The 23,390-nt window shown below is 34.1% G+C and overlaps 1 pseudogene across 1 annotated transcript; it reads right to left on the minus strand.

Annotated features, from left to right (window-relative positions):
• Positions 1-1,276: 1,276 nt before the first annotated feature.
• LOC149162083 (LOB domain-containing protein 15 pseudogene) lies at positions 1,277-21,926 on the minus strand (annotated as a pseudogene). Its single transcript, XR_016261454.1, has 4 exons — positions 21,738-21,926; positions 20,953-21,629; positions 19,992-20,224; positions 1,277-1,636 (listed from the first exon to the last, which is right to left on the minus strand). The product of XR_016261454.1 is annotated as an LOB domain-containing protein 15 pseudogene (transcript).
• Between the last annotated feature and the right edge of the window lie 1,464 nt (positions 21,927-23,390).

The raw sequence follows: 23,390 nt of genomic DNA on the forward strand, positions 1-23,390 counted from the left end.
GATTACATATGAAAGTTAATAGTTGAATTTAAATTTGTGTGATCTATATCAAGTTTATTGAAAAGATTTTCGACTATAAATACATCAAAATTTATTTGTCAACCAATTTCGAATCAGCAAATATGATTTATAGTCCAGACAAAATAATCAATTAAAAAACTCAATGAAAAAATAAGATTCACAACATAAGAGACTCATGCAATTTCAACTGGTCAGAGAAATCATTCATTACTAGCACACGTGAATAGCTAAATTGAGTCCTTTAGGCCAAGACATTAAAAAGGCGAACTACTTGAAATCATCATAGAGCACAGATTGTGTGCAAAGCTTGGTTAAAACTTTCTCTTGTAATTATAATAAATTAATTTAATTTTTGTATGATTTTGCATTATTGAGAAATATTATAGGTGTCTATAAATAAATAGACATATATAGAACGCAACAAAGTGTTTTTAAAGATCCATCAACATATGAAATTTATTTATGAGATTATACGGATAACGAAAACTGTTATTTGTAGATAGCAAAACGAATGCATGGGATTTTCTAAGCTGGTTGAATAAAAGAGTGTGATTTTGTTGTTTGTGTCAATTAAGTTGACATGGAATGAACATAATCACTTTGTTTCAATTTAGTAAAATATTTGAATTACCTTGAATAGATCAAATATAAATCCATGGCTGTAAAGTATACCTTGCAATTTGACGATAGAATCTAACAGTTGCACTTGCATTATGGTCGTAGAATAAGTAAATATCAGTCTAACTTTTTTCCAAAATAAAGGTGATATAATTTAACCATGGATTCAAAAGCTTAGTACTACAATCACCTCCATCGAATTAAAATATGACGAAGAAGGAGATTTGATATTTTCTCAAATTTTCTATGGAGTTTGGAAGAATAAACGGACCACATTTTCCTCTGTACACTCTTACATAAGTAGAGATCGAAAATAGATGTTGCCCAAAAGCTAAGTGCAGTTACTCAGCGTTACCTCGTTTCTGTATATTTCTTCTGTTCGTCTTTTTGTCTCTCTATAACTGGTATTAAGTCAGAGGGTACTAAGCGTTGATTCAATGGTTCTCTCAGGTACTTGGCATGTTTTATGAAATTGAAATTTAGCGAGCACGCCAGCTCAATTGTTTTATGATTTCCATGGTCGTATTGTACCCTGCATGCATCAAGAAGAGTAACATGAGTAGGAAAGTTGAGAATGAATATATATATATAAGTTGAGAATATATATATATATATATATATATAGATGCTGTGTACGTTAAACTATGGAAAAGAGGCATTCCTTATTATCAGACATATTTGTTAACGTGGTTGATGGAGAAACCGCTGCAAAATCTACAGATTCGGACGCTGCCTGAGAACAAAGACTTGACGAGACTGGTGGATACCCACGTATGTTAACCATTGAAGGTGTAGCTGTGACAGCGTTCTGGTCTTGACTGCACCTGTATCTTACAAGTTCTGCTCTGACCACATTGAGTTCTGACTGTAAAGACTGGATTTGGTGTTGAAGGGTGGATATTACACCCATAGACCCATAGACTGGGTCTCTTAATCTCGCGTCGGCCTCGTAAACAAGACTGTTTGCTGTGTCTGATCGTTGGCTCTCTGGAACTTCCTACATAACAACAAGAGAAACCAGGTATTGATGAATGTAGTCTATAAGAAATCAATATAAGATACTTCATCCACTTCAGTTGTATTTAAAAATATGATCACAACAATGTTTGAAAGAATTTTAGCTCTCGAACTAGAACATTCCGGTTTTCCAACAGTGGTTTTGCAACATTGTGTACCTGTCCCGAAGGATTATTTATATTTACTCATTTTCAATTTTTGAATATTTATATCCAATATAAAAATTCAAAAATTAAATTAAATTAATTTTTAATATCGTGAATATTTAAAAATTGATATGAGATTATCAAAACTATGTAAAAATTGATATGAAAATTTGATGAATTATCTTTTTCGTCTTCGATGGGTTAACACAATTAGATTAATGTATATTTTCCAATTACATTTGGATATGCAGAAATGATAAATTTGTTACAATTATGTAGAATTTTAACTAACAACTAAATAACTAAATATGTAATAAAAATCTAATTAAAATTTCTTTCAATGCACACGTTCTTATAGTAAGCTGCTCGATGTTACTCATGGAAACAACCTGAATCAGTGTACCTGCTTGAGATTAATAAAGTACTCTATGTTAAATGCGTATAAACATGTAACCAATGCTTATGAGTTATTACCAGTGATCTGTTCTTAATAATCTGTGATTGCTGCGTGTTGCCTGTTTTAGCTACTAGTTTGACACAAGCCTTATCATACCCATATTAAGTAGTATCGAACAATTGATTGTTTATATGACATGGAAAAGCACAATGGTATATATTATTGTGTAATATATTTAGCTGGGATAATATGGAGTATATATGAAGTCTTTAAAGAATAATGAACATAATGTTGCTATCATTATGAAATAGATTGATTTCGTAGTTAATGAATAATAAAGTCTTACTAAATAATTAATATGGAATAATATAATAATAAGAATTATAAACTATTATTTTTAGGGTTTTGTTCATTTGGTTTAGTTTTTATCATTAAAATATTTTTGTCATTGAAAGGTTATGGGTTTAATTCTCTCAACATGTTTAAGGTTAAGCTTAGTGATTGAGGTAAACCTTAGGATGGATATGCTTGGTACAAATATTCCATGAACATACTGGTCACCAATAAAAAGAAGTATTTAAGATAGACCCCTAAATACATTAATAAAAAATATAAATAATTATAATTTCTTTTATATTTATCAAGTTTTATTATAATATCATCTTAAAATATGAGGGAAGGTTAACTCAATTGGTTGAGTCCCGTGGTTGAAACATCTTTATTATTTTGAAGATTCAATTCTCTAAACACCCTGAGAATTATGTTCCTTTTAGATAAATCTTCTTGGTACAAATATTCTTTTCTAAAATCTATAAACCACATTAAAAAAATAATCTTAAATTTGACATTACTAATAATAATCCATCTCTGGCATAACATAATAATAATTATTATTATTATAATAATTATCATCGTGCCATAAACACATTATATCTACACTGCACAGAAACTTTGGTTGTGCTGAGATTCGTCACACATTTTGACATGCTAACTTTGTAATACACAAACTACCAAATAACATACATGCATTGAATATACAAATTCTAAAACGAAGATGAAAATATCTCCATGATATATTAAAAGATTAGTATGTTTTGAATGAGTACAATCGAGGGGATTATCTCTTGTAATACAAGTATAAAAAACCAATTTTTTAAATTAGTGGTGAATTATTAATGAATGCAACTACAAATTTTTAAAGGCCGATGAGAATATCTTTATAATTTATTAAAAGATTAATATGTTTTGAATGAATATAAGTGAAGGAAATATTATATAGAGGTAGTAATCACCTATTTTTAAGGTAAGGTTCATGAATTATATAGGAAAAAATTAAGTGAATGAAATATTTTTTATAATATAATTTTCAATAAATTATTTTTTAATTTAGTGGTACATTATTAATAAATATAAATAATAATTTTGATAAGTAATTAATTATTATGACATTGTTATAATTAAATACAAAATTATTCTGAGTAACTAATATTTGAGAAAAAAATTAATAATGAAAAAAAGAGAGGTTAAGGGACATTCACATAAATCCTAAGAAAACCATAACCATGAAAATAATATTAAAAAAAGAAATGTGTTTTTGATTAATTAAAATTGGATGATTACAAATGAGTAGGAGACCGTTATAATATAGATCTCAACTTGCAAGTCTCAACTAGGTGGTGAGTCATTAAAGACTTAGAGAAACTCAACAAAATTAGTGATGCATCATTAATAATACCAACATTAGATTTATAAGATCGCAAACTAAACATCCCATGTGTTGTATCTCCGAGAGACAACCTTGGATTGCTTCAAGACGAGTGCTTGGGCACATCTAAAATGGTGTGTCTCAAACAATTTACGAGAAACTGTAGACAACACTTATTATCTATGGATACACATGTACATAAGAAATAGGTTGGTTCATTAATCCAAAGAAACGAAACATAGGTTTGTGATACTTCTTCACTAGTTCAAATCTCATAAATAAGCATAAATATAGTGGAGGCCAAGAGTTTCAAGGTCTTACATCCTAATAATCTTTTGAAGAGTGGGTGAGAGAGGATAAGAGAGACTAGTAACCCATCACATAGAGCATAAGGCTTCAAGACTTCTATATTCAACACACCGAATTTGGGGAAGTAAGGATTTCTATGCTTATTTGGGTTACAAGCAGAAATAATGAATGAAGGGAGAACTGAAAGCTATGATTCATGTGCTTCAAATTTAAAGATCTAATCTCAATAGTCCTAAAAGGCATATACATAAACAATCTTCAGAAAAATGAATCTGTGAAACTATAGGCATTTGCATTAACATATACATATTAATGAATCTGTGAGGGAGCTTGAAACACATCTAGCAATAATAATTACATGAATTCAAGAAAGGAGCCTGAACATAAAATGAGTTAGAGAAAGGGGAACACATACTGTAATCCTTTGAAGAGGGAATCACCATTGTTTCCTTGATATTATGAAAAGATCTGTATTGCAAAGGAAATGTAGTCTGAAATTATAACATGTTGTGTTTTCTCTAGAATTTATGAACCTTTTCTAAGTCTTGCTTTCCCCTATTTATCTGGAGAGGGGAGCAAAAAGTTACATTACAACACAAATTTCTGTTGGGTTGTGTTATATTCTTTCCACGACTAACCCATGTAGTGAAATGAGGGGTTAGAGGGGGGGCAGAGCCCCCACTTCATTGCGCCGATTGCGCAGCGGGGGGGTCACAGGGGAGGCGGCAACCCCCCTGTCCCAGGGGTTTGAGGGGGGTGGGTAGCCCCCCTCTATGAGGTCAAAAAAGTTTTTTGGACCCTATATTAGGTTGGGCGAACCTACCTATGGTTTTCGGTCCATGGTTTTGGACACATTGTTTTTCGGTCCATGGTATTGGATGCTTCGGCATGTATATATATGTATTGTAACATTGAAAGGAATATAATGAAAAATCAAGCTGGTAGTCCCGGTTTTGGGATCCAGGGGAAAATCTGTGTATATGTGTTTTATGTGTTACGCTCTCGCATTGTTTATTTTTCTATGATTTAGAATTCGTATGAAGGTAATTTCTGTATGGGGTTAAAACCTACAATGTCTATCCCTAGACTCAGTTGTCAAGTTGACTAGTTGTATCAGCCCTGAATGGCTCTGTAGCCCAAAAAGGTATTACAAAAATGATCGACTCATTGGAAGGAAAGCATGTTACAGGATAAAACTAAGTAAATAACGCGACAGAACAATAAATGAAAGTCTATGTGCCTATCCTATGATCGCATCGGCCTCAGGCTGTAATTTGGTCATGGTATGGCCTCTTGCGTTACTCAACTACCCCTCTCACTTTTGCCTTTACTGCTAAGATGCCTTGTTCTGTGAAGTGGGGGTTGGGTCAACTCAAAGCGCTTGCCTTTGCAGTCCTTTTCCATGCATAGGGATGAGGCCCCATGCTGAACCATTAATCCTCCTAAATCTCGTGTATCGCTCCATCGTTGCACCATGCTCCCTTAAAGTCTCCTAGCTACTGGCCCATCCACCCATTAAGCCTTTGTACTACACAACCTATGCCTTGACATGATGGGTGAGCTGTGTTCCATGGAAACAACACATTCATGCAGGTGCAGGATTTTTCCTCTAAAACAAGCGAAAATAGGGTTTTTTTAATTTCTCCTTTAGCCCCCCTTATCGTAGCACTTCATGTGCCTTTCCTCATATGACTGAGAGTTGGGACTAGGGGCTTAGCCCTCAAGAACTAAGGCCCTAAAACCTGTGTCTAGAGGCCTTTTCCTTTGTTATCGGTTTCTCCCGCATATCGACGCTTCAACACTGTTTTACCCAGCTCCATGCTTTTTCCTTGGCGCAGACTGACAGTCAGACGTGAGGTCCCTATAAACCATGTCTTAATCCTTTATCGCATCTGGAGGGAGTGCCCATATATCACAATCGTATGCTGGAGGAGAAAGCCCCTTACCCTTTTCTTTATGGTGGGTCGATATTCCAGATACGAGGTCCTTATACAATAAAACACATCACCTATCACATCCAGGAAGGGGTGTCCGTTTCCTTATCGCAATTGCAGCCGGGGAGGAAACACAGTAGAAGAGAAGTATGCCTTAATCCTTTATCGCATCCAGAGGGAGTGCCCACATATCGCAATCGCAGGCTGGAGCAAAAAGCCCCTTACCCTTTTCTTTAAGGTGGGTCGATATTCCAGATGCGAGGTCCTTATACAATAAAACACATCACCTATCACATCCAGGGGGGCGGTCCCTTTCCTTATCACAATCGCAGCCGAGGAGGAAACACAATGGAAGAGAAGCTTTACATTGCACAATCATCGATCGCCGATTGTGATGAACCTGCTGACGTCATCATTGCCACATGTCAACCTGTGAGTGGTGAAATGTGGCATCCAGAAATAGTCCCATGTCGCCCCTGAAAACAGTGAAATTGGGTGACACGTGCCCTCTTCCATGTCATCATCCATATCCCTACGTCACTTTCCGTACTACCACGTGGAGGAGAGAGAAAGGGGGCCGTCTGCCTTGGTTTTGCGGGCATTTCCTTTGTTAAATCGTTATAGCCCTCCCTTGGCGATACGACACTATATCACAAATCGACCCCCACAAAGTCTTTGAAGTCCTTAGAACTTGTTAATGTGACGAGCTGCGGGACTACTGTGATGTGGGATTGCGCCATGTGGGGGAGAGAAGGGGGGCGGCCCACTCCTATTTTGTTTAGCTTTCGTTTGTTACATTGCTTTAGCCTTTCCCTGGTGGTACAATGTTATATCACAGATAAGCCCCCGCAAAGGTTTGAGTGTCAGCCCATGGATACACCGATGTGCTGATAATGCGGGATTGCATGATTCACTATGCCCGCTCCCCCCCCCCGGCCTCTGATTGCGATTTACCCTTCATACTTATTCAATTTTCTTCGTTAACTGGGTTTTTCCATGGTAATCTTCAAAGTTATTTAACTGTTGCTCCAGGAATCCATTTTTGGACTTATATATACCATTGGGAAGCTTTTTCTAAGCACTAGGCATTGGAAGGGGGTTGATCGCGCTCTGACATCTTCTGTGGCCTCAGACAATGACTCCAAATTTCACAGCTCTTGGGCAACCTTGACCAATTGAAATCCACAATGCAGTGCGTGACAACACTATGTACAAAATATATTGTGCATTGGTACACTAAAGTTATTTGTAGTTTTATTGTTAATCATTTATTCATTGTTTTTTGAGCTTTCTGGAAAATAAATGGTGTAAAAAGCTTTGAAACATCCGATGTTTCAAGTGGATACTTTACTTATTATAAGGATAGATGAAGCTTAAGTGTTTGAAAAGAGCGTATAAATAGGAATCAATAGGATGGATGAAAAATATTATTATCGAGGGAAGATATCATTGTCAAAGAAAATGAACGGAGATCAAGTAAACAAAAATACTTAATTAATAATTATAAAAATAAGTTGGCCATTAAGGAATGATTATGAAATCAAAAGTATTTTGAATAAATATATTTGATGGAATAAGTCCATAAGTAACGATAAATTTATAATCTCAATGATGGACCACAATAGTTAGTTTGAAAAATTGATTTTAGAAAAAACCTATATAATGGATCCAAAAGATATTTCTCATCGATTGACAATAAATTAATCAACAAATATAAAAAATATTCTTAAGGGAGGATAAAAATGGAGTAAGAAAGAGAGGGCTAAAAGGTAAGAATAATTCACGAGAGATAATGAGAAATTAATAAAAATATTGAAGATGTCAAGGCCTTCGAAGAAGAGAAATGGAATAAATTATAAACATAAAAGGCTTAGTGATCAAGGCAATGAATAATGGGCTTGCAAGAATAGCTTAGTTTATAGACATCATCTCAATTAAAATTATTTGGGTGTTTTCCAATTTTGAAAGCTTCTCAAATGATGCAGAAGGTGTAAAAGGGGGGAAATGGGGTGATTATGGTGTGATTGAAGCAAATAAGATGTTTTCATTTGAAGGAGTTCTTGGAAATCATTGATTTGAATATGTGGTTGTGGGTTATGTCCGCAATATGTTCTTCAAGATGGGCTTTGAATGATTTGTCAATTTGGTTAATGTATGATTTTCCATAGGGAGAAAATAATTTGATAAACTCCAAGGCCGAGCATAGAGTTTGAATTATCCTTAGTAGCTTTTATTAGTAATCATGATTGTCATTAGACCAAAAACCAAAGGTGTTAGTAAATGATCGCGTCGTTGGAGATAAGGATCCATGAGAAGAAGTTAGTCCATGTCACAAAACACATGGGGAGTGTTGGTATATCCAATGTCCAACACTCTCCCCACCAACGTGAGTTGCATGTGTATCGAACTCATGATCTATGTTGTGATACCATTTGTTAGGAATCATGATTGACGTTAGACCAAAATCTACAGGTGTTAGTCAACGATCGCATTGCCAGAGATAAGGATCCATAAGAGGCAATTAGTCCATGTCGTGAAACACGCGGGGAGGGTTTATCCAATATCCAACAATTTTCAATAATTGTTTAAAGGTTTATATGGTTTAAAATGGGTTTTGTTATTTTTTAAACAAAAACTTTAGAGATATAATCTATAGTTCCCTAGATATATGGTATAAAAATGAGAGCTCGGGGATAAGAGGAGAGAGTTTTTTAGAGAGAGTGGAAATCTTGATTGATTTGTGAGATAAAGTAACATTGAAAAATAGGGATTTTGTCAAATGGGATTTCACTTTCTCCTAAGATTTTAATGGCTCAAGTAATAAGAGTGTTTAAAATAATTTTTTATTTTGTTTGTCTAGGTGATGATGGGACTAGGGATGAAGGTATTGGTTAGAATGTGTCTTCTTTCTATTAATTTGGTAGGTAAAGGAACAATTAGGACATCAAGAGATGAGAAAATCCAGGAAATGCAAAGAATTATTATGTTCCATTTCCATGGTATATTGAATATGGGGGGTAAATGTGATTAAGATGTTTGAAAAATGTGATGAGGGAGGAGTGTCAGTTAGATCAAACAACAAATGTATCATTAACATATCAAAACTAACAAATATGGTTTGAGATTCCATGAGTTTAAGGCCAGTGTCTCAAACTTTTCCATGAAAATACCAGCCACCAATGGGGATAAATAAGATCTTTATGGTTGTATCTTTTGTTTGTTCATAATAGGTCTTCAAAGTTTTAGGTTCAACCATTTTAGAGATCAAGTAAATAAATTTAGGAATTGAGATTTTGAATAATAAGGACACAACACCAAACTTGACCATAATGTCTTATTCATTCAGATAATAGGGGCTTCACCTTGTTAACCAATATCTTATCATACTCATTCATGAAAATGGTTTTCAAATTGTGCAAAGCAGATTCAATATATTGTAAGTATTGGTTGGGGGTGGGAGGGATGTGGAGTATAGGGGGTTTATAAGTATTGGAGGTAAAGAAAGGGGTATTCAGTAAAATTAGGATATATCTATCAAAAATAGGTTTTATTTTTAATAGAAATTTGTGTTGGTAGGGGGATTCAACAAAAGGATTTCAAGATATTTTTATTTATATCTAGTGATATTAGAGGTATTATTTAATACTCCATGAACATATGCGCTATAACATAGACTAACTAAGTGAAGACTCAATGATCCAAATGAAGCTTCCTTTTTTTTGAATAAAATAAGAGAAATCATTAATGAAGGATGGAGTTTTTCTAATGAAGGACTAAAGTTTGTTAGCAAGTGAGCAAAAACATTAGTGGGGGCTCCTATAGTGTTGACTACAGGTTCGAAGGTGATGCCTTTTTTATGAATTTTAAGTTTCTCATAAATCATTAGTGTTTGGGGGTTATGAGGAATAAGACACTCTTGAATATAAGGTTATAGAGAATATGATCTTATATATTTTGTGACCAAATTGATTAATGCATTAATAATGTTTTTGACGAGCGTTTCATATGAGGAGGAAGTAAGAAGATCAAAATGTTTAAATTACCTTTCATATCTTTTGAGATAATAAAATTGGGGCTATTATGAAGGAAACAAATGGGTTGAGTTCTTCTTTGGTTAGATTTGGTTTAGGCGATTTGGGACAATAAATAATCCTTTCATACTTTTTCCAAATTTCTTCATCTTCATGTGTGGGAAGATCTACATTATCGATTCAATAGTGACTAGTTCCCCCTTCTTCTTTGGCCGGACTTGGTTTAGACAATTTTAGAATGATAAACAACCCTTCCACACTATGATAAATAATGCTTAAATTGCCTAGATTCCAAAAATTTATTTTGCACGATGTTCTTTATCTTCCTGCGTTGTGGAGGAACTTACAATCTCTTGTGTATACTCAACATCAAGGTCATTCCAATCACTTGTTCAATGGAAATGTTGAAATAATGAGTTATTTTGATAACATGGTTTCCATGATGGGATGGGGGGATGGAAGGATGAGAAATGATTGAAGCTAGAAGGGACATCTACTTTGGCATAGAATTATGCATATCTTTTACATGGCCATGATGAAGATACATTATCATCTAGTCTCTTGCGGCATGCCATATTTGGGCACATCAACTATGATAATATTCATGTATTGAAGAAAAATGTTGCTTCTAGTTTTCCCTCCATTCCAAGGAACTTAAATCAATATGAAGCCCGCATCCTTAGAAAACACAACAAAAAACTATTTCATGGTTCTACTTTGAGAGCACATAGAAAGCTAAAGTTGATACACTATGTGGTTGTGTGCATGTTCCATATACCTTTGGCAACACAGATATATATATATATATATATATATATATATCATGACTTTAATTGATGACAAAACTAACAGGTGTCAGGTTTATTTATTGAAATATAAATATCAAGCATTGAAACATTCATAAATTTTCATCTATGGATTGAAACTGAAGCTTAAACTCATATTGGAACTATTTATACTAATAATGCAAGGAATAATGTATTTCAAATGATTTAAAATTTATCTTCATTGACATGGGATTAACCATCAAACCAATGTGCCTTACAATCCTCAACAAAATGGTGTAGTAGGAAGAATGAATAGGACACTTGAGCATGGCATGTTCAATTCTACTTTTCATAAATGTGAAGTGGATGTTTTGGGCTGATGTCATTTTTGTGCAATATATGTGAAAATTAGGTGTCCATATCATGTTGTTAGAAACATGACTCCATATGAAATGTGTTATGGACACATTTTGTTGATGAGGCATCTCAAGGTTTTTGGATCCACTTGGTATGACTTAATTATTAAGAAGAAAAGAAACAATCATGGTACAAGGAGTCAAAAGTGAATTTTCTTGGGGTACTAAAACACCATCAATGCATATCATCTTTACAATGACTTAAACAAGATATTTATTCTTTCCAAATATGTGAATTTTCTTGAATCCACCAAGAATGACAAAATTGTTGAGTGAAAACTTGATCATCTAGATAGATTCACCAATGTAAAGACATATTATGAGCTTGATAATGATATTGTGGTCAAGGTTTTTGGATCCACTTGGTATGACTTAATTATTAAGAAGAAAAGAAACAATCATGGTGCAATGAGTCAAAAGTGAGTTTTCTTCGGGTACTCGAACACCACCAATGCATATCATCTTTACAATGAGTTAAACAAGATATTTATTCTTTCCAAATATGTGAGTTTTCTTGAATCCACCAAGGATGACAAAATTTTTGAGTGAAAACTTGATCATCTAGATAGATTCACCAACGTAAAGACATATTATGATCTTGATAATGATATTGCGCATCTTGAAGGTGGGGTCACTATATTGAATCAATCTCTGGAGTCCCCTTTTGAAGTTCCATCTTCCCTTAATGAAGACGATCCATTTACCCAATCAAAAGGGATGTTCAATTGGAAGATGTGATTGAGAGGATTCAAAGGTTGTACCTCGATGAGAATTCAACACCATATAATCACTTGAGAAACCTAGACCATCTGATTAAAGCCTATCAAAGTGGCTCATAAAGACATTTAAAATTCTTCATTCAAAATGAGGTTGGAAAGATAGAAATTCAAAGTTCAATTAGACAATATCATGGTGATGTAAATGATATACATGTTTTGTATAATTTTGAATTGAATTTTTCTACTAACTTTGAACCAAATTCTTTTGAATAAATTTCTTCTCATGATGAGTGGAAATAAGCCTTGTAGAAGGACTATGATGTACTCATCAAGAATGGGGCATGGAAGTTGGTGAACCTCCACTTGGAAGCAAATCTATTCATTGCAACTAGGTATATAACAAGTAAAAATGAGATGGTTCACTTACCAAGCACAATCTAAGGCTTGTGGCAAAAGGATTTACTTAGAAATGAGGCATATATAGTGAAGAGACCCTTTCCCCCACAAAAAAAGGGGCTACCATTCGTGCACTATTGGCTTTGGATACATAGAGTAGGTAGAAGATACATCACATGAATGTGAAGAAAACCTTCTTGAACAAGGACTTGAAAGAGAATTTCTACTTGTATCAACTAAAATGATTTATTGTGGAGGGGCAAGAGAAAAACGTATGCAAGCTCATCAAGTCTTTGTATGGCCTAAAGAAAATATTTCACATGTTGTATGAGAAGTTAATTGAGAATATTTTTAAAATCAATTTCAAGCATTTTATTCTAGATGATGAAACTTTGTTTTCCAAGAAAGTTGGAAATTTTTTTGTATATCTTTTGTTGTATGTAGATGATCTTTTTATAAGAGGGAATGAATCCTATATTTTATCCATAAAGATAGAATTAAAGAAGGGATTTGAGATCATAAACATGGGACATCTTCACTACTATTTGGGCATTGAAGTATCTTATAATTCAAAGCATGTATATATTTCCAAATAGAAGTACATTGGAGATTTCTTGAACAAATTGGCATGGTTTATTGTATTTCTCTTTCTACTCCAATGAAGAAAAATCTAAAGATTACATGAAAATAAGGGAATGGAATTTAGGATGCAACTAAGTCTAGGTAGCTTTTAAGGAGTATTCTCTACCTTATTACCCTTAGATTGGATATTTCATTTGCAATTGGGATACCTCGAAGGTTCATGCAAGAACATTGTGAAAGCATTTGGTGTGCCATGAAGAGAGTTATAAAGTACTTGAAGGGAACTCAAGACTTTGGAATCAAATATTGTAGGGTGAATGGCATCAAAATTGTTGGGAATTCAAAGATATACTTTGATGGGGATAAAGAGAATGGAGTGTCTACTTTAGGATACCCTCATGAGTCTTGGATTAGTAATATTCTCTTGTAGATCATGGAAACAATCCATCCTAGTATATTCCACTATAGAGGAAAAATATGTGGCTACTACAAGGGAAACAAGGGAAAGTGTGTGCCTTAGCAAGATATTAGAAGTTTGTAGAAGAAAAATGTGAATGCTACTCCACTTTTGATTGATAACACTTCTACAATCATAAAGGCCAAGAATCCTAGATTCCATGATTGAGGTAAGGTGCACATCAATCTGAAGTATAATTTGATTCAACATCATGTAAAGGTCATGACCATTTACTATATACATTATTCCACAAGTGAACAAACTGCAAACGTATTTACCAAAATTCTTGGAAGGGAAAAGTTTCAAAAGTTCAAAAAATATGCTTGGACTTATAAACATCCCTTCAAATTAAGGGTAGGGGTGGATATTAGATACATAATCACATGGATAAATATAGCTCAAGTAGGAGCTTCTTATACAAGTTAGGTGATGTACAAAGCGTTTTGCATAAACCACTAAAACAATTTAGCACAATAGATCTCATAAAACTACGGAAATATTTACTGCTAATTTTTCCCTTAGATTCCAAATTTTTTAGTTACCTTATTTTATTATTAATTAATTGAAATACTTGAAATGCAAGAGATATATAATAGGAATAATTGCACACATAACCCACAATAAACACAAAAAATTCCTTGGGAAACCCTTACAAGGGAAAACTTAGCTAGAAAGTGAGACTACTCTACTCTCTATTTCTCTAGTATGGAAATTGTGCAAGTACAAAGAGGTATTTTCAATGGAGTTATCTGAGATCTGTGTTTTGTAAGGCTACTAAAAAATCTTAACCTCATTTATTTTTCTTTGTAAATTCCACTCCCAATTTCTTTGCTAGACTATGGAACAAAATACAATAGTACAGAATGGAACTCATACTCCTAGTGGTCCAATATTAAGAATAGCCAAATAGTCAACTAGAGGAAAGGTTTGGCTTCGATAACCTTCAACTAGAGTTAAAGTTTTGAACCTTCTATAGTATCCTTCAAAGTCAACATGTGAATAGCCCCATATGCATGAGTAATGAGGACTGACATGGCATCCACTTGTACCATGGTGGTCAACATGGTAGGTCAGCTTGTGGGAGACTTTTTCCTACGAATTCCAATTGACAAAAAAATTGCACTATTAGAAAGGTCTGTTTGTGTAGAATGGAGCCAAGGGGTTTTGAAAAAATGAGAGTCTTTGGGCCCCAAAAAACATCATTTAATGCTTCAAAATAGCTTTGGAGTTTTCAAAACCCAATTATTCTCCAAACTGATACTCTTCGGTCAAATGGCCTAACAAGATGTTTCCTTCAATTTTTCCACTCTAAAGGCATCAAGGTAGATGAAAAATAATATAATGATCCAATATGGATCATTAGGTGTGAACATCTGAGAAGTAGTTTGAGACAACTTCTAGTGACTTCTTAGTAAAAGTGGGAAATAATACCATTTTGAAATTTCACTTAAATAAATAAAAGTGAAAGCCTAATTTCCCATGTTCTCCTAGTCTTAGAAATATAAATAAAACATTTTAAAATATTAATGAATTAGATGTATTCTAATATTAGCCATTCACCTCATTGTTGAGTTAAGGTGGTGGTAGGATTAAGGAGATTAGTTGCTAAAATATGAGAAATTAGTTTCTATAAAAAAGAATATTAGTTATCTCTCTCAAAACATAAATAAGACAATATGGGAGAAGTTGAAACACATATGAAGGAGAGTGGACTTGAGGCAGAGACCAAGAGAAGAACAAGAGTGAATTATAGTGCTACATCTTATAAAAACTATTCTATACCTCAAAACAATTTATATACTTCAACTTATAGCCTTAGATTAATCACTTCTTACCCTATTTAAAATCCATAACCTTTTAGCCCCAAGGGTTAGCTTAGTTGGTCAAAAACCGTGCCTCGCCATCGGGAGGTCACATGGTCGATCGTGAGGTCACATGGTCGATTCTACTTGAAGCCCTTGGGGTTAGGTCTTTCGAGTAGGCCGAGGGGCAATTAGCCTAGATTTTCTGTGGACGTAGCGACCACTCACTGACCAAGATGTTTTTGAACCACACTAATAAATCAATCAATCAATCAATCAAATCCATAACCTCTCTCCTTTCTTTATTTTTATTCCACTTTAATAACTACCATTTATAGTGTTTAATAATCATAACTTCTATTAATTCAAAAAAATATATGTTAAAATTTAAATTATTAAACAAATTTAATGCATTTACCTATACTAGTTGAAAAAAAAAAGGCACAAACCAACAAAACTTTAACATCGCAAGTCAATAAGTTTATCGACCTACTACAACAGTAATGTAATTAAATATAATATAATATTGCAATATATTAACAAAAATAAAGCACTCCCGTCCACCCAATCCATGTGCCATCTATTTCACAAAATGTTGAGTAAAAATGGTGTAAAAAAAACAAAGAGATAGTCGCTCTCAACAATCTCATAGAAGTGATTGAAAGCACATCGTCAATAAAGAAAGGAAACGAGGAGATCTCGGGCGTGAAGAGTGCCATGAGAGAGAACAAATAACGGGGCACTGAAGCTGCGTCCTTAGTTAGAAATAATATGGGCAAAGTAATGCTGATAATTTTGGTGGACTATCCTAATTGCAATGGGCGAGTCCTATTTCCAATCCTATAACATATTTATGACACTCTGAAATGCGCCGGAGATAGCCTTTTATAACACGGGTCCGGATAATTATAGAAAAAAAGAAAAAGCTGCGCGTTATAAAGGGCTATCTCCCGAACATGTCAGGCGTCATAAATATGTTATGGGGTTGGAAATAGCTCTTGCCATTGCAATGGGCCTCTTATTTCCAATTCTATAGTAATATAAATGCTATCTGATATGTGAGGGGAATAGTCATGGAGTGTTTTTTTCATGTTCATCTTCTCTCTCCACTTGCTAAGAAATAGTCATGGAATATTTTTTCCACGCTCGCCTTCTCTCTCCACTTGCTATTACTCAGAACAAGATTACTATTCGACTGACATGTGAAATAGCATTTTCCATTGCAATGCATCCAACTTTCCTCCAATATTGTACCTTTTAGTCATTGTTGTATACTGGTAGCCTCCGTCCGAAATGAAACATAATTCACACATTTATGCCACCTTATATCAACCAGAATGGTGGGGATTTAAGGTTCGATGCGACACATTGTCAGGTAGCAAGTGTCTTATTTATTTAAAATAAATAGCCCCTAACACCTGTATTGTTCTTCCTCGCCTGGAATTTATGTTGATATGAAATTTTCTGATATTAATGTTTTGAATTTTAGTGCGCACTGCGCGTTATGGACCATGGTCATGTCATACAAAGTTTTAATATTATTGCCATTGAGTTCATTAATTAGCATGTCATGTCATAAAAGTGGTTAAACATTATTGTCATACATATAGGATAACTGCACTAATGAAGCTGCAGGGCAGGTAGCATCTCAGGCCTTGATCAATATGTACCGTGTATAAGTCAAAGTCTAACAGCGATATGACAGATGATGTGAAACATTAATGCTAAACCAACTGCCAAGTATCCATCTCACATATGAAACATTCCTCCTAGGCTCCTCGCATGACTCGACAGCTCAACAACACAACTTTCGAAGTTCTATTTTTTTGCATAGAGTATAAATATTAAAAAAATTTAGTAGATACTAAGTATCATAAGTACATGATTGATTTTTTTTCCAAATATAGTATATTTTTATTCATAAAAAATTAATAAATGAATTGTTAAGTTAATAGATAATGTTTAATATTTGTCTTACATAGGGTAGAGTAATTTAGTTTAATTATTATTATCATAGATTTATTTTAATTTCGGATCTATTAAAGGTTGAGAAAGATTAAATTGGTTGATCTTTTTTTTAGAGTGAAAATAAATTTGATCTTTGACTTGACAAGAGTAACTTGAACAACACAAATTTACCTTATTATTTTAATTTAAAATTATTTTTATTTTAACAGAGTTATTTTTAACTTTCTTTATTTTTTTATTTTATTGTTATGTAATTTCACAAAATCAAAATCTTTACTAACATCACATAATATCACATAACTTTACAACATCTTTTCCATACATCTCGGAGGTATGGAAGCCTATCATTTCTGATGAAATTAATATCTACCCCTGTGCTAGAGGTTTCTTTATAGTAGATTTCGAAAATCCTGAAAGCAGACAATGTATTCTAGATTCCGGCCCTTGTTTTTGGGAAAAATCAGCCTATTCATGAAGCCATGGAACCCATCATTCGATCCCTCTACAGCAGTGATAACCTCAGCACCAGTTTGGGTGAGATTGCCAAGCCTACCCTTGCATCTCTGGAATCTCTCCTCGCTAAAAGCCATCGGAAATACAATAGGGAAATTTTACTGCAGGTGCCCAGAAACAGAGGAATATGCCAGAACCACCTATGCATGCATCTGTGTGGAAATGGATTTCAGCGCCGGATTCCCAGCTGAAATAAACCTAACAAGTAAAGACTATGTGTGGAACCAGAAGCTTGTGAGGTCGATCGTGCTTTGAGACGGGGCATCTAGCCAAAAATTGCCCAAAAGCCTCTGAGAATATTTTTTGTAGAAAAAACCACCACAAATCTACATGGTGGGAAGGAGCACAAAAAGAACACTACACTGTCATCAAAGAAGAAGAATATTCTGGAGAAAATGAGTCACAAGAAATCAAGGAAGAAGGAAACAACTCTCAAAACAAGCAAGGAGAAATCCCGCCCCAACAAATCAACAGTTATGAGGATTTGAACCAAACTTCTTCTCCGGCTATTTTCAAAAGAACGAACACAATAGATCGCGAAGCTAAGACACCAATGTCCCAAGAACCAGAAGAGATGAAGGAGATGCAAGACAAAGGAAGTTGGAAGACCATAGAGAAAAGAAAGAAAGCTACAACACCAATCTCGCCAAGAAAGACGAGGAGCCAGACAAGTAAAAATTAAGAAAATTGTAGGTCCGATAGACCAATTTGGTCTCAGTGGACGTTAACCATCATCATCATCATCACAAAATTGAAGAAAGCGTCTACCCCAATTAGAATTTTTTATAAATAATTTATTTATTTTCCCTAATTATTTTTTAAATATAATATTAAGTTTATTAAAAAAATAAAATAAAAAATTAATAAGATAATTATTAACTTGATATATAATGCTTAACCTTTGCTGCAATTTCTCATTGCAGCACATGCAAGGGGTAGCTTCACCCAATTGCAACAACACGTATTTAGGATCATACATTTGACAATCTGTTTCTGTCACTTTTAAGTTATAGGCATCCGTATCCATCACGTCACCAAATAAAATTAAATAAGTTTTCGTGACCAATAATGCTAACAACTCCCTAGTCCCCTATATGGGAAGTACATAAATTTACAGTCACGATCTGTCAAACTCCTCAGCAGTTGTCAGGGTGAAGGTTCTGGGCAGAAACGCGTTGACATTGGAATCTCGTCTGTTACTACTTACTACTGTGGTTCTACAGGATCCTGGAATTGCGGGATAATCGTATGCAGTAATGCCAAAGAACTAGGTACAATGTCAAGTTTGGTTAAGGTGCTTCAGGGATCCTTATCATTGTGTGTTGCTGGGCTTTTTTGCGTGCCCCATTAGAAGTTAGGTATTCTGCACCCTGGATGGAAGAGGAGTCCAATAGGTTAGGTTTCTTTAAAATGTTTGTTATAAAACAAAATTCTGACTTGTGGGTTCTTTGGGGAGTATCTAGGTTGCCTAAGTTATTCAAAACTGTACTTGGTTTCTTAGGTATTCATTGAAATTTTTGAACCTCCGAGTCTTTGCATTAATAATAAACTGATTTCATAAGAATATTTCATAAACGTTTGATAAAGGTTTTGAACCTTGACCTGTGCCTTAATGCAAACTAAATCACGAAGCTAGACCAGTCACATAGAATTTCCTAGTTACCTTGTGTGTAAACACAGAAATATAGTAAAAATTTGAGGCTTCAACTGAAGTTTGGATCATTCTAGACCTAAGAGATCTGGGTTTAGATGAATCTTGTTAGGTGGAGAGATCACTGGTTTCAAGACGAATCTTGTTAGGCGGAAAGATCATTGGGTTTAAGACAAATCTTGTTAAGAATTTTTTCTATTCATAGTAGCTATGTTTTTCCAGGAGTTTTCTCTGGTTCATTCGCAGTCGTAAATGTACAGCAGGAACGAATTCTGTCATGTTGATTATGGCTTAGATTTGGAAGAAACTTCCATCAGTTCTCAATCTCCAGTGAATTGAATTCTTCGTTCTAGCTCCAAACCAGTTGTTCCCGTCCCAAATTTATTTAGAAAACATGAACCCCACTAAAAACTATTCAAAATTCTTCTTCATGTAAATCTATGCATGATTAAATCTCAAATCAACATTCACTACTATTAAATTAAATTCGAGGCAAACTCAAGAAAACATATGGTCAAAACAATAAGGGATTCGAAGTGCACCATGAGCATTTTGGAGACATTGCTAGCTCCAAATATCTTATGAACACAGGCGAACTTCTGGGGCTCGTGAGGGGAAAAGTACGGCGAAAATGGACACTCCTGAGCACACCTCCGTCGGAGCAGCTTGCATGCAGCGCAGGGGGTTGATGTATTTAGAGGTTTCTGACCACCCACCATTGCCTTCACAGAATCACTTCCTCTCCTTCACAAAATCGCAATCTTCACCAGTTTGCCTACGAAAGAAAAATATGTTGCCCGCATCAATGTAATTTCGAAGAATCAGGCCTATAACAGAGAGGCTTTGCTAGATCATTAAAACATATAAAAAACAATCTAGGCTTGAGCAATGATTGCAGACAACTTTGTATATCAGAGGGCTGATCATGAGATCAATATGTATTAGGGGTTACAAGCAGCATACCTTGCTTGGAACACTCAAGTATTAGAGACTAATACCCTGGGTTCTTATAAATGTGGAGTTAGGAAATTGCTGGTAACTTGACCCAATCATAATACCATGGGTTCTTATAAATTTGGAGTTGGGAAACTGCTGGTAACTTGACCCAATGACCCAATCAATTATGACATTGATGACTGTCTTCTAAACCAATGAGTTTCCATAAAGTTGGAACTCCAAAACAGCTAAATCAGTTAAAACTGTTCAGTAACTAATAAGTTCTCATAAATTTGGAGCTCTAAAACTGCTATAGAAAAACTGCTGATATCTTAACCCAATCAATTACCACATAGATGAAAGTGTTCCAAACGAATTAATACCATCCCTGTTCACAAATTTGAAATCAAAATTCATTCCTCAGTAAATTTCACACGGAGACAACTAGAATCTGAAATCTATATAGAAAACCAAAGAAGTTTACAAATTTCTATTCTACTTTTGTGCACAGCATGGAAGAGGTTATTCATGGGGATTTCAGAAAAAATTACAACATATGATCAATACCTTAAGTCTGATATTTATCAATGAACGCCAACTGGAGTGCTCATTGATTTCATCCGCAAGGCCTCAGAGAAAACGGAGAGGGAAGATAATTATTCTATATAATCATAAACGAATACAGGAACCCTGATCGACCAATAACACTACGAAAACCATTGCTTCAAAGAAACCCTAATCGGCCATTAACGCTGGTCTTTTTGCAGATCTGAAGCCTTTATTTCATACGTATGGTAAGATTCTAAGATCTGTGACGGTCCCAGCAAATCTAATCTTCTTCTATCGATTTGCAGAAGCTGCAACGTGTAAGACAGATAAAACATAACATGAAAACTCTACTAAACTTATTTTTAATGTTTAGTAGTGCAAATCCACAATGACTATCTGTAGCGTCAAAAGGCCGAGCTGTGGATATGATTAAGATAAACAGATTCTAAAAGGAGGGCATTTTTTTATTTGTTTAATTACTATAAACCAGAAGAAAACTAGCCAGCAGCATGCCTGGATTTTGATGATACCCTATTGCAATATTCTATCCAACTTATCCACAGTTTCTGAACCCAAATTGGCTGGGGCTTGATATAATAAACAACTCATGAACATCCCGGTCCCTCCGTTCTAAAGAAGGTTGAAGCTTAGGCGAGATAAACTGCCAAAATTCGAGCCTGGTTGGAAGGAAAAATCTGGAGAGATTCACCAACATGACGATGACGAATAAGAATTAGAAAAATATGCCGTCAAACTTACTGTCCAATAAGCTGCAATGCAATTCATTGAAAAGGTTGAAATACCTAATGCCTATCTGGTAAAAGTCCAAATTTACAGGAGAGTTTACGATGCCAACTAGCCGTCATTCCTCGAGGATGGAAAATTGCAGAAATCAAGATCGGGCGAAGCTTCACGAGGGAATCCAAGTGCTAAAATAATCAAGTTGACCAACATCAACTTCAATGTTGGTAGTTTTTTTATTAATATGACGAGAGGAACTTGTTCCTTTGCACGAAATATTTTAATGCTGGCAGGGATTACTTATTCAAAGGGTTTCGTCACTGTGGGAAACTGGGTAGATTCCGTGTTATCAACCGGGTAGATTCCGTGTTATCAATTAATACCGGAAGAAGAAGAAGCTCTGTGATTGATTGATTCATCTATTCATGACACCTCAATTAAGCCCACCTGCTGTTAAAACTCCTTAGGACTAAAACTCCTTAGGACTTTGCAGTGGGAATAACTTTACCACCTTGTCAATTGTTTTTGGAAATCAAAGTTGAAATTTGACTAATAGAAACAATTAAATTCGGGTTCAACTGCTGCGCAAGGAGAACGAAATGGCTCGATCTGATAATCATACGTCCACTTTTGTGAGAAAAAAATTTATGGTAATTTAATTTATTTAAAATTCAAATGAAATTGTTTATGAGTTTCTGAGAGTTTCTGATATCAAGCTATTTTTTGATGTAAAATTATTGATTCACTTCTCAGCCTTATTCAAGTAATATATTGAACATGATAAAGATGGAGTACTACTAAATTTACTAAAAAAAATTTAAAATAATTATTTAGCAAGAAATTTTTCACTTATTTATTTAATGTAAAATTATTAATTCAATTCCTAATCTTATCCATAAAATATATTAGACATGATAAAAATAAAATCCTAAAAAACACTTAAAAACAATCATTTATGGAAAAACATTTCACTGCTTTAAATTGGATAAAATTAACCATGTGACAAGAAACATCCTCACTAAGTTATTTGATTGTTTATTTAAATATCAAAAGAAATGTTAAAAAAATAAAATATCAAAAAATTGTAAAAAAAATATAACATCCACTTTTCGAGGGAAAAACTATGACAAACTTTGATTTGGGTAAAAGTAACCATGTGATCGGCAACATCTACACTGATTTATTTGCTGGTTTATTTTTAATAATAAAAAATTAAAATTATTATATACAATTAAGCATAAACATATGTTTGCTTTATTTTTTATTTTATGTAAATTTTTAATTATTATTGGTGAAATTGATTCTTTCAATTAATACTTATCAATAAAATAGTAATAGTTTAAATAGAGTTTCATATTTTGAAATTTTAAGAGATTTTAACTCTAAATCCAACTTATTACCTAATGAAGACATTAATGTACCCCGTTTTTTTTTTGGGGCTTAAAGCTTACTTGGAAAACCCAAATCATCTCATTATTTTAGTCATGAATAATGTTGTCTTTCTAATTTGGTGGGTAGAGCAAACTTAACGTACTTCACGCCAACTTTGTCACTAGACCAAACTGAACTTACTTTAATTATACCTCTTCACTTAGACTGTGCACATAACTAGCTTTGAACTACAATTGAGTCAATTCAACACTTCTAACAATTTAGTACATTTAACAATTTTTAATTAATTGTTTGATTTTTGTATTTTTTTTAAATAATTATTC

Source organism: Pinus tabuliformis, chromosome 5_2 (genome assembly GCF_031772625.1).
Source record: "Pinus tabuliformis cultivar Carrire ecotype Pingquan chromosome 5_2, CPIR1, whole genome shotgun sequence".
In the NCBI taxonomy this organism is placed as follows: Eukaryota; Viridiplantae; Streptophyta; class Pinopsida; order Pinales; family Pinaceae; genus Pinus; species Pinus tabuliformis.